We start from the raw sequence: 16,434 nt of genomic DNA, 5'->3' as shown, positions 1-16,434 counted from the left end.
TTTGGGGTTTGGAGAAGACCGCTTCAGTCCTTCACCTGATGCCCTAACGACTGAAGCATCACAGTCGATTTCTACTCGACTTAGTCTGTGCTAATAAATACTAATGGGCTAGTGGGTTATCTTTTTCAAGGAACACAACCACATTTCAACATGTTTTCTAGAGCTCCAATGCCTTAACCCCAAGAATTAGTCTAGTAGCCATCTTAGTACTGTTGCAGGCTGGCAGGGGTCATATTTTCAGCTTGACTTTGGGACAAACCTCGAATTTCACCAAATAAGTAACAGCCGGTATCTATGTGGGGTTCGGTCTCATTTACTAACTGCCCAGCATGCTTTACTATGTACTATTTACTATGTACTATTTACTATTTACTATGATAACTGTTTTACTGCTCTTTGGAGTGAAATGGTAATGTGAAAGGAAAATAACACATTTGTTCTGATTAGACATGGCCTTTCAGAAATTGTCTTCTTTCTCTGTTTTTTCTTCTTTTTATACACCGATAGTTTCTTATGGCTTATTTCTAGTGCATTTTGAAAGTGATTCTGACTTAGATTATTTTTGCTAATCATATATTTCAATAAATATAACTGCAAACAGCACATGCTATATTTCTAGAAGAGCACATTCGTATAGCATTGTTTTCTACTTAATCTGGAAAATATTTTCTTTAAAATGTTATAAATTCGGAAAGGCCAGAGAGTGGATTCTCCTCTAGGCCCTCCAGAAAGATACACAGCTGTGACAACATCTTGATTTTAGTCCACGGAACCCCATGCCAATCCTCAACTACAGAACTATAAAGCAATACATTTGTTTTGTTTGAAGCTGCTAACTTTGTGATTATTTGTTACTGTTGCACCAGCAATTGAAAACTAGTACAGGTGGTGCTTGGATTTGTGGTTCTTTATAATCAAAGATAATTCTCCTAACCAAGCTTGTATAAAATCAGCATTTTTTTTACATCGTTCCCACGGGATTTCTCTTTGTTAGGGTAGACAGCACTCACAACTGATTTTTGAACGGTTTATGCTTTTAATCGTCTCAAATTATGCCACATCCAATTATATTGCTCCTAATGAATTTCAACTTGGTTATTTTTTGGACTTTATTTTAATTAGATAACTATTAAATTCACAGCAAAATTGAGAGGAAGGTATGCAGATTTCCCATATATACCCTGTCCCCTACATTTATTTTGTAAAGCCCTAAACATAGAAGTTTATTTTTGTTTTAACACCAATCACAGATTCCACTTTTCCTAAACGGTGTTGCTTTAAATGAAGGTTTATAGTACTAATTTTTGTAAATGTATTTGCTGTGGTATAGAACACACACAAAGTTTTTGTTAGAAACTATGCTTCTTCCAGGTCTTAAAAGAGTTTTTCCCTTTTTATATACTCCCCTAAAGCTGCAGGACGGAGGAGCTGCACCTCATGGAGGTGAAGGGGCTTGGCGACCCACCCCCAGGAAGCCATCCTTGTGTCTTCAGACTGTTTCTCCCTCCACTAAGGACAACTGTGATAATAAAACGAATGAATGGAGTGTTTTGTTACAGTTTGAACTGCTGTGTCCCTCCCCGCACCAACAGCCTAAACAATTCCTCAAAATGGGAAAGCTGGGGGAATTAAGTAATGTCGGAACACGCAGTGTAGGAAAAACTATTTTATGGCATTTCGAGACGACTAGGTCAGTCATCAAGTAGGGAGCAAAGTCGTTAATATGTATTTTACTTACGTAGGACAACAGCGCTACTCGATTTCGGCTGTTTTTAAAATGCTCAACCTTTACCCGGAAAGTCAGAGACATACAAACCATCCTACCCGGCTCTCGGCAAACGTCGGGGAGCCGCAGAGGCGGGGAGAGCGGTGACAGCGGCGCCCGGACGGCGGGGCCACGGCGGCGGCGCGGCCGTGTGGCTGCGTGCGCGCGCGCGCACGGGCGCGGGCCGCGGAGCGCGGCGGGCGCGCGGGCGGCGCCGTGCGGCCGGCAGGGGGCGCTGCGCACCCACGCCGCGCTCTGCCTGCCCCCGGGTGCTGTCCGCGGCGGTTCGATTGGAGCAGCCGCCGAAGAGCGCTTGGCGCCATTTTGAAGCGGAGAGGCGGAGGAACGGCCGGGCCGGCTGCGGAAGGGGAGGGGGGGGAGGAGGCGACTGGATGCGGCGGCGGCGGCGGATCCCGGAGAGCAGCGGAGCGCGCGGAGTAGCGAGTCGGGCGCCCGGAGGTAGGCGACGGTTCGGCTAACGGAACGGAAACGTCTCTCCTCGAGGGTCGCCGTGCTCCATTTTTCAGCGCCCGGCGCCGCGGCGGCGGCGTGTGGCGGGGCTCGGCGCCGCCCGCCCGCCCGCGAGGCTCGCCCGCCGGCGTCGGGGCTGCAGCTGCCGGCTGCCTGGCGGCGCCCGGGCCGCGGCGGCGGCGGCGGCGCGCGGGCCGGGGGCGCGGGCCGGGCGGCGCGGTGGGGGCGGGGAGGCCGCGGCCGGCGCGCTCGCTCCTCGCCGCGGGCGCCGCCGCAGCCCCGGCAAATTAAACTTGCCGCCCGGCCCCGGCCCGGCGCCCGCGGTGGCGGCGGGCGGTGACCTTGCGCGCGGGCGGGGGTCCGCGCCGGGCACCCCTCCCCCGCCGAGGGGGGCCGTCCGCGGGCGGCGCCCCCCTTCCGGGCCGCGGCCCCGGCCCCCCGCGCCCCCTCGCGCCGCGCCCCGCGCGCCCGGCTTCCGCTCCGGGCCCGGCCAGCGCGCCGCTCCGTGACATTTTTGCGAGATGAAAAGCGCGCCGGGGCCGGGGCAGCCCGCGGACCTGCTGCGGCGGGAGAGCCCCGCGCCGGGGACGCGTCCCGGGCGACAGCGGGGTGCGAGCTGTCCTTGCGGCGTCGGCACGCCGAGCGGAGTGCTGTGCCCTCGGCCACAGCACTTCTGCACGCTCGCATCTTAGTGACACTCGAAAAGTTTTCGGTCGCGAGGCAGACCTCGCCTGTGGCCGCCGTTTGCCGCAAACCGGGCAGCCACGCTCCGCAGCGGGACAGTTAGTGGAGGGAATGAATCCGAACCCCGGAACGCGGCGCCGGATCCTCGGCGTCGCGTGCTCCCGCGTCCCTTGGCGCGGACCGTGTGCCCTCGCGGTGGCTCTGCGGGCGCAGCCCCCGCGCGCAGCATCCCGACTCGCCCAGCAGAGCGAAGCCGGTGGTTTACGTGGAAGAACGTGCTGGGGACGCTCGTCTCGTGCTTTTATTATCACACGGAGGATGGTCGTGCCGTCCGGGACGACCCTCCCCTGTTTGTTAAATTCAAGTTTCGGAAACTTTGGGCACAGCCCTTATTTCAAGGGTTGGTCTGCGGTCTTGAGTTGAGTTGGGAGTCTTCTGCTGTCTAATAACCTTGAAAAACTCGAATGTGTTTCTGTATAAAAGACGATCTGTAAGTAAATCGTCATCATTTAAGACTTGAAGGGCAATGTAATCAGTTAACACATGTAGATCAGGCGCTAAGAGTGTTTTCTCTATTGACTCGTGTAGTAGTCAAATAAAATATTTAAAAACACAAAAGTAGTATTAAGCAAAAGAGCTAGAGAGGACACTTCTTATCTGTGTAGTACGTATGTCAGGGATGTTAGCACTTTTCGAGACAGAATGAGCATTCCTACAATGTATGCAGGTCAGTTTGTGGAAAGATTAATCTATTACCTGGCGAAAGCAAAAAACCTAATTTATAATGGTTAAATATGTAGGTGAGAGTTTCAGCATGGGAGTTCTTATGTTAAGATAAATTTATTCTCAAAACCTCAACTATAAAAACATCTGAGATCAGAACATTTCATCGAAATAAATTTTCAGATATACACTGTACACAGAATAGGTGCACTTTCGCTGTCCTTTGATTACTGAAGGAGCTGCAGTAGTAATTTATTTTTTACCTTTTTTTTGATGATTCAAAAAAAATGATCCTCTATGATTCTCTGCTGGGTTCTACTTGAAGGTGTACTTTAAATGACAAAATAGTGTTTGTATCGACCTTTTTTTTTTAAGCACTTTTGTGCCCCCCATACATTTTCTCCCTCCCTTTTTGTTGTTTGGTTTTCTTTGTATTAACTTTGTTTTTATAGCGGCTTTTGTTCTTTCCTGTTGCTTTTATTCCTGTCTGGTTGTCTGTCTTTTCTCTCACTTTCCCCAAGAATTAGAGGAGGTAATGTGGTGATGTGGTGATAGCGATTTTTGTTGTCGTGAAACGTTTTGTACTAAGCTTATTTGACATGCAGTTCTACTGAGCTGGCTTTTGGATAAAGTTTTAAATTTAAATTTAAAATTGCCCTAAACCTTTAACAGTCACAAAGAGTAACATTTTGAGGACTAGGTTTATCGATAATTTGTTAAGTCTCAAATAAAGTGATATCCTGTATTAGATAGGGCTTGCCCTGCTGAAGAATGAAATTGTAGACTATACCCAAAATTTTGTGAGGAGGAGAATATTTCGGGAGTTTGTATTCTTTCCGTTTCTCCCTCTTGGACAATTAGGATTGTCCTTTGGCTTCCTCGGTGCTGGTACTCTTGATCCTGTGTGCCTAGAGCTAGCAGCATAGCTGTCTGTGATTGGGCTTGGATGACAAGTACAGTATTGAATTTATATTAGAAAAGTATAAATTTGTGTTTCCTTTGTTAGTGTATATAGCTACGAGGAAAATGAAAGATGATCTCCAACTCATAATATACATGAGAAATTAGGTTCAGATTTGGAATTTAGTTGATTTATCCAGCGTCACAGTTATATTCATGTGGAATTGGGACAGCCCTTAAATCTGGAAGCTGAGAAGCTTCTTCATGGTCTGCATTGTTTTATTAGGACTGAAGCAATACTGAAAATGGTTGCCAGGTAGCATATTATTCTCCATCCCTTTCTCCCCTTTTCAAAATTTCAAGGTTAACCATCTGTTTTAGAGTCTGGTTTTAATAATTTCTATTCAGGATTCAGTCCACTTAAGTTGTCTCAGAAGGTAACCTCTTACATGTCTCTGTCTCTTAGAGTAGCTTGGTTTTCCATTGTGTAAGACTACTTGACATGGCATTTATTTATTCTTCATGAAATTTATAAGCCAGAGTAATTTGGAAAAGTTAGTATTGAGCTTTATTTTTTTTACTTTTAAACACAATTTGCTACACAAGTCATTTGTCACTTCCAATAATAGGTAGTTGGAGAAAATTGTATTTGGTTTAAGTATTCCTGTTTGAGGATATTAAAAGTTTAAAAATATTTAGTTTAAAAATAAAACTCAGTAATTTTTATGAGAATGTATTTACTTTTTTAGCCTATTTAGAAAGCTGCCAATGGTTCACAGTTCTGACTCCTTGGAGTGTAGAGGTCAGGTCTTTCCTCACACTGTACTGCTATAAGCCATGCGATTATAACCATTTCCCCCCATACTTGAAAAAGGTTTTATAATCCTTTCTCACTAATTAGTCCTAAATTAAAAGAGAAGTTTGCTGTTTTGAGACTAATTGTTTTAGTTGGCAGGGATGATCAAGCACAGTGAGAAAATGATTAATCTCAGATGTGTAAACTTCAGTTGTTTAAAGTAAATCTTAAAGCCATTAATCTGAGATATTTTAAAATATTCAAAATAGTTATTGTACTCTAATGATTAGACATTAACAGCAAGCAGAAATAAGAAATGCTTGGTTTAACTATGTAAAACATTTGAATCAGTTGAGGGGAATGGAGGGAAGACTGAAGCAGGAAGATATTTTGAGGTATCTTTTAGGTCCCATAGCCACTAACCTGCCTCTCCCTTTGATAGAGAATGCTCTGGCCCGATTCAGTTACAATGAACAAATATTAAGCTTAATAGTATATGTATTAAGCCACACACAGTATCAGGGATGATGATGTTAACAGTGCTGATACCATGCCCCTGGAGAAGTTCAGAGTTGGCCACCTGCACCAAGGTGCTGAGAACTGAAAAACCAGCAAGTAGAATCAATCCCTGCCGTTCAGTAGTTCTGTGAGGGTTGCTCCTTTTATTTTATTTCATTTTATTTTATTTTTTTGTGGCTAAGACTAGATATAAAACTGATAGGAGAAGGAGGGGATATTTTGACCACATTCATTGCGCTTCTCTATTCTCTAGGAGAAAATGGTTAGGGCCTGAAAGGAAATGGGGAGTTTGTGGTACCCTGGGCAGTGTAGGGATTCTTTTTCTCGTCTTTCACCCCAGAGGATATTTTAGAGAAATGAAGAGATTTTAAAGAAGAGCCCCAGGTATATATCCAACATGCATCCCTTGCTGGCTGAAATGCCATCAAGCAATTTTAGCTTCAGATACTGGGTGGGGGTGGGGAGAGGAGCATTGGTAAGAGTAGTAGCTAAGGTTTGAGAGAGTCGAGTACATTGAAGAATTGTGTGATTTAAGTTAAAAGTTACACATGTATGTATATGATAAATTCTAATGATACAGAAAAGTAAAAATAAAAGCTACTTTTGTTCTCTCAAGAGGTAACCACTATTAAGTTTCCAGAAAGTTTACTTTTCAAAAAATTTATACAAATTGCATTATAGTGTACTGCCGTTTACTTTTTTTTAAAAACCCCAATTTATGGGTTTTGCTTAGTTAATGTCACAGAGCTCTTTTTATATTGGCACATACAAATCAATATAATTTTAAAAGTGATTAATTTTATCATATGTATGGGTCATAATTTGTTCTGACTCCTTTTGAGTGATACTTGGGTTGTAACAGTTTACACTAAACAGCAGTTATATGAGTATGCCCGTTAATGCTCACTAGCATTGGACTTTATTCAACTTGATGCTTTTTGCCACTTTGATATGTGAAATTTACATCTTGTTTTGGGTTTGTGTTTCTTTGGTTATGGGTGAGGATACACATTTTGTATATGCTTATTGGATGGAGGATACTTGTAGCACAAACTTTAGATTGAGTAGGTTAATTTACTTGTGACCCATGCCCACCCATCAACCCCTTACCTAAAATGGTCTGAGGGAGGTGGTACTTTGAGAGGTATAAGATTTTGGAGCCCACAGCACTTTGCGGGGGAGCAGTCTTCTGAATGGAGAGGCTACAGTGCTGGGCTTTGAACAACCAGGGCTCAACATGAGGTTATCAAAAACTCTTAAGTTGGTGTTAACAGAAGATACATAAAGGCAGGAAGGGAGATTTGAGAGTCGGGGCCAATCAATTTTGTGTAGTCAGCTCTGTCTCCGAGTCCTGTCTCACCACTTGCCCCTCCCACCCCAACTGTCATTCTTACATATACTGTCATTTGGTTTGCTCCTCTTCCCTGGCAAGCTGGCAGCCTTGACCTTGGTATTTCAGTGCCTCCACAGATGAGGGATACTTATCAGGGAAACTAATTTTTCTTCAAACTGGTCAAAGGGAACAGTTCTCATTCCTAGCATCCTTTAGGTCCATTTTCTGACTTTAGTAGTACCTGTCTACAAGTTGATATTCTGCTAGCGTGTCAGAGGCCTTCCGTGCTGAACTGCTCAGAAGTCTGGGGATGTTGGCATGATTACATAGGCTTTGTCCCTGTTTAATCTCTACATACTGCCCCCACACCCAGCTTCACAGTTTTTTTTTTATGAAATGAGTTTTCCTTAGTAGGCTTGGGAGGTGATTGGTTTAAAAGGCTTTTGTCTGTCACCCCCATGGTAATTTTGTAGAGGTTATGTTAATTACTTCGATTGTGATCTTTTCACAGTGCATACATATGTCAGAATATCAAGTTTTGCACCTTAAAATATATACAATTTTTATATTTCAAAGATCTCAATAAAGCTATTTGAAAAAAGGCTCTTGTCTGTCTCTAGTTATTATATATACTACTTAACATCAAATAGCTGGCCCTTTTTCATCATTACCCTTAGTTTAGGCCAGTGATTCTCAAATGGGGTAATTTTGGACACCCCCTTCCCCTTAGTTCCTCCCCCCAGGACATTTGGCAGTGTCTGGAGTCATTCTGGTAGTCAGAAACGGGACGGTGCCACTGGCATCTAGTAGATACAGACCAGGGATGTTGCTGAATATCCTACAATGTGTAGGGAAGCCCTCCATAACAAAAAATTATCTGGCCCAAAATGTCAGTAGCACAAAGGTTCAGAAACCCTGGTCTGAGCAGAACTAGTCCAGGAAGCCTGCAGTTACCCCCATCTCAGCTTATTTAGGCCTGTTCACCAACTTTGATGATAGCAACCAAGCAGTAGGAATCATTCATGCAATCTTATGCTCAAAATGGCAAGCTTTGAAATATAGCTGAGTTGTTTTTTTTTTCCCCCCTCTTCTGTCTCTTTGGTACCTTCCTTTTCAACTTTTGACTTTTTTCCTGTCTTTATGGTGTAACATAATTAGGTCACAGCTTTGTAGTCCTGGTTGGAATTTGGAGGGTCATTAGCATTGAAGACTTTAATAGCATTGGGAGCATATTTAGGTATTCCATGTGATGCTTGATGAGTGAAGTCGCTTTCTGAGGAAGGCAGAAGAACATGGTGGTTAAGCATAAGAGTCAAGATTACGTGGGTTTTGATCCTGTCTCCCTCATGAACTCGTGTCACTGTGGGCAAATTACCTAATCTTGCCAAGACTCAGTTTCTTAATCTCTATAGTGGGGATAATAGCAGATATCTCATTTTTTAAAAAACAGCTTTATTGAGATATAATCCACATGCCATAATTCACTTATCGAAAGTGTACAATTCATTGTTTTCCAGTACATTGACAAGTTTGTGCAACCATCACCACAGTCTGATTGTAGAATATTTGTCTCCCATAAAAGAAACCCCAAACCTGTTAACTGTCATTTCCCATCACCCCTTATCTCATCAGTGTTGGAGATAACCTAGGCCAAATGCTTATCCTAGTGCCAAATATGCAAATACTTAACAAAAACAACTATTCTAACTTGGTGCAGGGAGACTATTTGTGGCAAAGTTCATTCACGTCACTTTAGAGATGGCAAAGATAATTGTTGAACGGATATTTTTATGCTATACTATGCTAGGGAATTGTGCTCAGAGATGTAAAGGTGAAAGATTTTCCTTCCATTAAGGGATGTATATCCAAGCAGGAGGAAAGACTGGTATTACAAAATACCAGGTATTTTAAAACAAGGCAGAATATAGTACTTCCAGGAAGGTGTACACAAATCTTTGAAATTGGAAGTTTGATAAAAGATTAATCATATTAGGCTGAGAGTGGAAGAACCATGAAAAACTTCTTGAAGGAGAGACCATTTGGCCAAGTCTTAGATAGTAAAATATGAGACTTTGACTTCTATGAAGAGCACTGTGCTTTTTGAGGTATCGATGGTATTATCATCATCATCATCATCAGTTTTTTTGCTGACTCACGCTGCTGCCAAATGATTTCCTCTGGTGGCTTACATCCACACTCTTTTTGGATGTTTCTGATCTGTCGTGAACTTGGGAAATTATCTAAAAGTATTAAATAAATGCGCTTTTAGTGAAAGCCCGATGTCGGTGAGAAAAGGATATGAGTTTGTGGCCTTATGCTGTCACTTCAAGTTAGTCGCGTTTTTAGTTTGTTCTCTGGGTTAATTGGGTTTATAGAATAAATAATTCCTAAATAAATTATGCTCATATAAATGTTTTCCTTTGTTTTCTTCTAGGCTTCTTCTAACAACTATTAATCCTCCCCTCTCTCCTAAATTCCCTATCTTCCTTTTCCCGCGGGCTGCTGGACACAGCTCCAGGGCAGCGTGTCCAGCACCGAGCCGCCGTCCTCCACCCTTTAACACCCTGCTTTGGTTAAAACACAGATTTCTCTTCTCTTCCTCTTCCTCTTCCTCTTCCTCTTCCTCTTCTCTTCTCTCTTCTCTTCTCTCTTCTCTGTCTTTGTCGTAAGGGATGACTAGATTTATTATCGTCAGAAACCTGGGAGCCATCTTAATCCCTTCATCTCCTTCACTTCTTACATTATATGAGTTGCCAGATCCTGTTGAATTTGACACAGTATCTTCAAAGTATTTTTTACACTATATAAACATTAACACTTTAGAGCAAAAAGAAAAAAAGATAAGCAATAAAAAGTCTCTTCTCCATAACATTCCCCATCTCCCTAGTTCCCAGACTCACAATAGTTTACAGATGTTGATTTCTTATATATTTTTTTGGAAATTAAAAAAAATACCATTGTATAGAAATGTATTTATTCCAGCTTAGTTCTCCTACCCCCGTACATGTTTTACACTAATGTTGGAAACTTTAAATGTTTTGCCTTTTACTTTTTTAACTTAGCAATATACCCTTAAGATCTTTCCATACTAGTATGTAAAGTGCTAGGCTGCACAGACTCTAGCAGCTGGTGAGTGTTCTTTTTTAATTCGTGTACCCATAACTTAGTCCATCAGCGGACAGATTGTTTCTAGTTATTACTTTTATAATAATGCTGCATTGAGCAACCTTGTATATATATCATTTTGTACAAATGCAGGTATGTCTGTAGGATAAATTCCTAGACGTGAAATTCCTGGGTCAAAGAATGTAACAGGTGTAATTGTGATAGAATTGTTAAATTGTCCTTCATAGAGGTTGAAACATTGTGTGTGTGTGTGTGTGTGAATACTTGCTATCCCCGTAACATTGTCAGCTTGGTGTATAATCATGCTTTTTGGATTTTTGCCAATACGAAGTTTTAATTTAAACTTTCTTATGAGTGAAGCTGAGCATCTTTTCAATATGTTTAAGAGCCATTTTTATTTTTTATTTTTTCCTGTAAACTGATCATAATCTTTACCTATTTTCCTATCCATTTCGAGGATTCTTAAATTTCTCTTCGGTCCACGTGCCAGTGGTTGGTTTACTAAAAGTCAGTATGACTTGCTTGCTCTGTGGTCGCCTTCTGACAGCTCTCTGCTTCCAGTTGCGCTCCCTTCTAGGCTCTCTCAAGCTGTTAACTGAGTGATGCTTCTATTCGCAAATTTGACTGTGTCATTCCCTGACTTTCAACTATTCAGTGGCTCTTCACTGCCTCTGTAATCCAGATGACATGGCATTCGCATGATACCCACCTTCCTTGCCAGCATTTCCTTTCACTTCCCCACATCTTCTCTAAACTCCGAAAACGAGCTGTTCCTAGCTCCCTGTTGCGTTAGACCCTTTGTCTCCGTGTCTTTGCATGTGTTATTTCTCTGCTCATAATGGTCCATTCCTGCGTGTCCACATGCCCGAAGTCCCGCTTTTCATCTTTCACCTAATGGAAAGGCTTTTTGAGACCTAACCCTTCTGTCAGTCAGTGTATGGTATTCTTTTTTTCTTCACAGGACCCTGTGTATACCTCTGTAACGGAGACCTCACATTGTGTGTCGCCGTTAGTTGTGTGTTTCTTTGTTCTAGATTCTTAGCTTCGTGAGGGCATTGACTTTTAGTTATTTTAGAACTCCAGAATAGTGTTTAACACTTAGTAGATGATAAATATTTACCGAATACACATAAATGTGCATATATATACACACACACTAAATACACATATACACATGTGGACAACCCAAGACTAAAGAAAGGAAAGGAAAATTAATACAATGAGCTTACAAATTCATTTTTAAAAATTTTATTTATTTATTTATATTGAGATGTAAATTAAGTACAATAAAACATATAGACCTTAGGTGTTCACTTTGATGAGGTGCGATAATTATATCCACATAGCCATACCCAGAAGGTGGTAGAGAGCATGTTCGTCATCTGCACATGTCCCTGGTTGCCTTTTCCGTTTAGTTCTCTGCCCTCTCCCCCGGCACTCTGATTTCTGATTTTCTGTTCTGTCTTCGTACATACAGCGTGTGCTTTTTTGCATCTGACATTTTTTGCTTAACATATATTTCCAGATTTATCCATGAGATTGGATGTAACAGGTTTTTTGTTTGTTTGTTTGTTTGTTTATTGCTGGGTAATATTTCACTGGATGAATATACACCAGAGTTTATCTTTTCTTCTGTTGATGGACATTTCAGTTGTTTCCAGTTTTTCACTGTTCAGAATTAAGGCCTGTATGGGTCTTTTTTGCAAATGTGTGTTTTCATTTCTCATGAGTAAATACTTAGGAATGGAATTTTTGGTTCATAGGCAGATGTGCGTTTAACTATATATGAAACTGCCACATAGTTTTCAAAAAGTGGTGTTCCGTTTTTTATTCCTATCATAAGCATATGAGAGTTCTAGTTGCTCTACATTCTTTTGGATAATCAGTCTTTTTAATTTTAGCCATTTAGTGGGTATGAAATGGCATCTCATTGCAGTGTTTTTTTATTGTTTGTTTTTTTATTTCCCTGGTGGCTAATGGTGTTGAGCCTCTTTTCATCTGTTTTTTGACAATTTGTGTATTTTCTTTTGTGGAATGCCTTTTTAAGTTTTCTGACTTTAAAAAAATTGGTTTTTTTTGTTTTTCATGTGTAAGAATTCATAATATACCGTTGTCCTCAGTATCCATGGGGAATTGGTTCTAGGACTTCCGTGGATAGCAAAATCTGCAGATGCTGAAGTTCCTTATATAAAATGTCACAGTATTTGCATATAACGTAGGCACATCTTCCTGTTTACTTTAAATTATTTCTAGATTACTTATAACAACTGATTATAATGCAAATGCTATGCAGACACTTGTTATATTGGAATGTTTAGGGAATAATGACAAGAAAAAAGTATATATGTTCAGTACAGATGGAACCATTGTAGGCCTTGCTATGTAGTATACATCAGCAACCAAGTAACAATATTTTTGGAATATTTTCAATCCACAGTTGGTTGAATCTGGGAACATGGATATGGAGGGCCGATTGTAGTCTGAATACAATTCTTCATCAGATCAATGTATTGAGAGTATTTTCTCCCAGTTTGTAGTTTAATTTTTCCTAACCGTATATTTTGATGAGCTGAAATTCTTAATTTTAATGAAGTCCATTTAATCAATTTTCTCTTTAATAGATGATGCTTTTGGAGTTCTGAGAATCCTTTGCCTAACCAGAAGTCGTGAAAATAATAGCCTGTGCTTTCTTTTAGAAGTTTCAGTCTTTACTTTTATGTATAGGGCTATGACCCACCTTGAATGAATTATTGTATGTGGTGTGAAGTAGGGGGTTGAGGTTCATTTAAAAAAACACGTTTCTCCAGTTCTAATACCATTGTTGGAAAAACCTTCCTTTCCTGCACTGCACTGCCACTGGTGTCATTTTCTAGAATCACTCGAACTTAAATGAATGGATTTGTTTCTGGGCTCATTTAGTTTTATCGATCTTGTGTAGATACATTTAGGGAGAACTAACCTCTGACAGTATTTGATAACCAGCCTCTAACATTGTTCCCACTGATCCCTGCCTCCTTGTATTTGCGCCCTGTCACAGTCACCTGACGCATTATATTGTGGTTGGTTTGTATGACCAATAGAATATGGTAAAAGTGACAGTATGTTACTTCTGAAATTAAGTTTTAAAGGACGCAGTGGTTTGTGTCTTGGTCTCTTTCTCTCATCACTCAATCTAGGAGAAACCAGCTGCCGTGTTGTAGAGAGGCCCACTGTCAGAACTATGGTGGTTCTGAGATTTTACCCTATTTGCACGTCAAGAAGTTAGCTTGCTACAGTTTTACGGTTGCTGATAGAAGACACGAGACTCCTGGGTCAGAGTCAAAGACATTTTATTTTCACAGCTACAGTAGTAGCCAGGGTATGAGCATTTCTGCACCAGTTCCTCAAGCTCCAGTTCACACGAGTGATATGAAGAAGGCCAGGTGACACCTGCACATGTAGTGGGCTGTGTTACAGGAGAGGAACTGGGAACATAGAGAACCTGCATATTTTTTAATGGGCAATATGCCTACCTGCTCTTTGCTCTGGAGGAAACTTTTATCTTCCACGTCTGTTTATGGACATCTTTTTGTAAAAGGTAGTCTGGAACAAAGGGCAGTCAGAGCCTTAACTGCAAGGTGTGCAGAATTGCAAGAGACCCGCGGAATATTGTCTCCTCCCGACATCCACGTAACGAAGAACTGAGGCCTTCTGCTAATAGCCTTGAGTGAGCTTGGAAGCAGATCCTCTAGCCTTCAGTTGACTGCAGACGTAATGAGGACCTTTAAGCCAGACTCACCAACTAAGCTGCTCCTGGATTCCTGACCCTTAGAAACTGTGAGATAATTGTTGTTTTCAACTGCTAAGTTTTGGGATAGTTATTACACAGCATAAATTACTAATACAGGTGTGTACCTCTCCTTTTATTTAGGTCATCTTTACTTTCACATGTACTATAAACATATGTGTGTATATATGCAGGATCTCTACATCAACCTGAAATAGGATCTTATATACTAGTATTTAGTTATGTTACTATATCAATTATATAATGTAAGGTGTTAGTGTATTAACATATATGACATGAAGTAACATTTTAATGTTCTCTGCAGAGATTGTGCATATTAAATTCTGATTTTTCTTTTTCGTGCTATTAGAAATGAAATTTCCTAAATTTGATTTTTCAGTTTTTTCTGCTAGTATATAGAAAAACAATAGTTGTTGTAAAAATCATTGTCCTTATGTACTTTGACCTTGCTTAAATTCATTTAGTTCCATTAGTCTTTTTGTAGATTCTTCAGGATTTTCTTTACAAAAACAATCATATCGTCTGTGATAAGACAGTTTTATTCTTTTCGGATCTTATGAGCTTTTTATTTCTTTGTCTTACTTAATTGCATTGTCTAGCATCTTCAATTCAGTGTTGAAAAGAAATGGGGAGAATGGACAGCTTGTCTTGTTCTGGTAAGAGAGAAGCAGTGTGTTTTTGTAGATTAAAAGAAATCAGATGGGGGACGTTCCTTTCTATTCTCTGTGTACTGAGATTGTTTTTTTTAAATAATGAATACATGTTGAATTTTGTCACATGTCCCCTGTTTTTGTGTTTATTGAGAAGATTGTATGGTTTTTACCCTTTATTCTGTTACTGCGATGAATTATATTTACTGATTTTTGAAAGTTAAACCAATCTTACATTCCTGGGACAACCTTACTTGGTCATGATGTCATTGTCCTTTTATGTTTCTGGACTTGGATTTTAGTGTCTGTGTGTTCATGAGAGATACTGCTCTAATTGTCATTTCTTATAATGCCTTTTGGTAGCACGATTACGATAGCCGTTTAAAACTGTTCAGGAAATGTTTTCTGTTTTCAGATATAGTTTGTATAAGATTGGTATTATTTCTTTAATGTTTCATAGCCATCCAGAGGAATTTTCGTGTGTGCGTGGGGGAAGGTTTTTGATAACAGATTTTGTTTCTTTAGTAAATATATGGTTATACAGATTTTCTGCTTGCGTTTTTCAAGCAGTTTGTTGCATTTAAGTTATCAAATTTCTTGGTATCAAATAAAGTTTGTAATATTCCCTTGTGATCTTTTTAATGTCCATAGGATCTATAGTGATCCCTCTTGTATTCCTGATGTTGTATTCTCTTTTTTTCCTGGTCATTTTCTCTAGGAGTTTAGCAATTTTCTTTTCACGGCTTTTGGTTTCAGTGATTTCTTTTAATTGACTTCTGCTCTTGATAATTTCCTTCACTCTATATTCTGTTGGTTTAATTTGTTTCCAGCTTTTTAAGGTGGAATTTAGACATTTTAAGACTTTCTTTTAAAAATATAAGTACTTAAAGCTATAATTTCCCCTTTAAGCATCGCTTAACTATGCCCCACAAATTTTTATATACTGTACTTTCATTATCAGTCATTTCAAAGTATTTTCTAATTTTTTTTGTCATTTCTTCTTTGATTCATCGATTATTCAGCAGTATGTTGCTTGATTTCTCAGTAGTTTGGGTTTTCCTAGATAGGTTATTGTAATTGATTTTTAGTATAATTCTGTTGTGGTCAGAGAATATACTTTGTAAGATTTTTGTCTTGAAATTTGAGACTTACGATGTATGTGGTTTTTTTATACAATTAAGTTGGTTAATAGTGTTCAGATCTAATTGCAGGTCAGAAAACTTTCAGCAAAAGGCTATATAGAAAATATTTTAGATTTTGTGGATTATACAGCCTCTTTTGCAGCTACTCTGTACTTGTAGTGCAAAAGCAGCTAGGGCAATATGTAAATGAAAGTCAGACAGTGTTCTAATAAAACTTTATTTACAAAGATGAGTGGAGGACCACAGATCTACCTTGAAGTTTTCCGACCTCTGATCTATACGCCTACAGATTGTTTTTTATCCATTTCAGTTGCTGAGTATGAGGAGGGCAGAAATTAAATTGCAGAAATTATAATAGAGGGGTATTATAATTTCCAACTATAATTTGTTCATTTCCTGTCAGCTTTTGCTTCATGTATTTCTTTCATGCAGTTTTTGCCTCAATCCCTGGTATTAGGTGCATTCTCATTTAGGATTGTTATGCCTTCTGGGTGAATTTACCTTTTTACCTTTGATAATTCTCCTTTATTGAAGGTTT

The 16,434-nt window shown here is 40.3% G+C and overlaps 1 protein-coding gene across 2 annotated transcripts in view; it reads left to right on the top strand.

Annotated features, from left to right (window-relative positions):
• The first annotated feature begins 2,088 nt into the window (after positions 1–2,088).
• PDS5B (PDS5 cohesin associated factor B) overlaps positions 2,089–16,434 on the top strand; it is a 143,594-nt gene continuing 129,248 nt past the window's right edge. The window contains exon 1 of one of the 2 annotated variants that reach the window (XM_039873036.1): positions 2,089–2,224. The gene's annotated coding sequence lies outside the window, so the exon portion shown is untranslated. The remainder of the gene's footprint in view (positions 2,225–16,434) is intronic. The other variant, XM_039873035.1, reaches the window with a different exon arrangement.

Source organism: Pteropus medius, unplaced genomic scaffold, assembly GCF_902729225.1.
Source record: "Pteropus medius unplaced genomic scaffold, Ma_sr-lr_union100, whole genome shotgun sequence".
NCBI classification, from domain to species: Eukaryota; Metazoa; Chordata; class Mammalia; order Chiroptera; family Pteropodidae; genus Pteropus; species Pteropus medius.
This window is presented reverse-complemented; position numbering and strand designations above follow the sequence as displayed.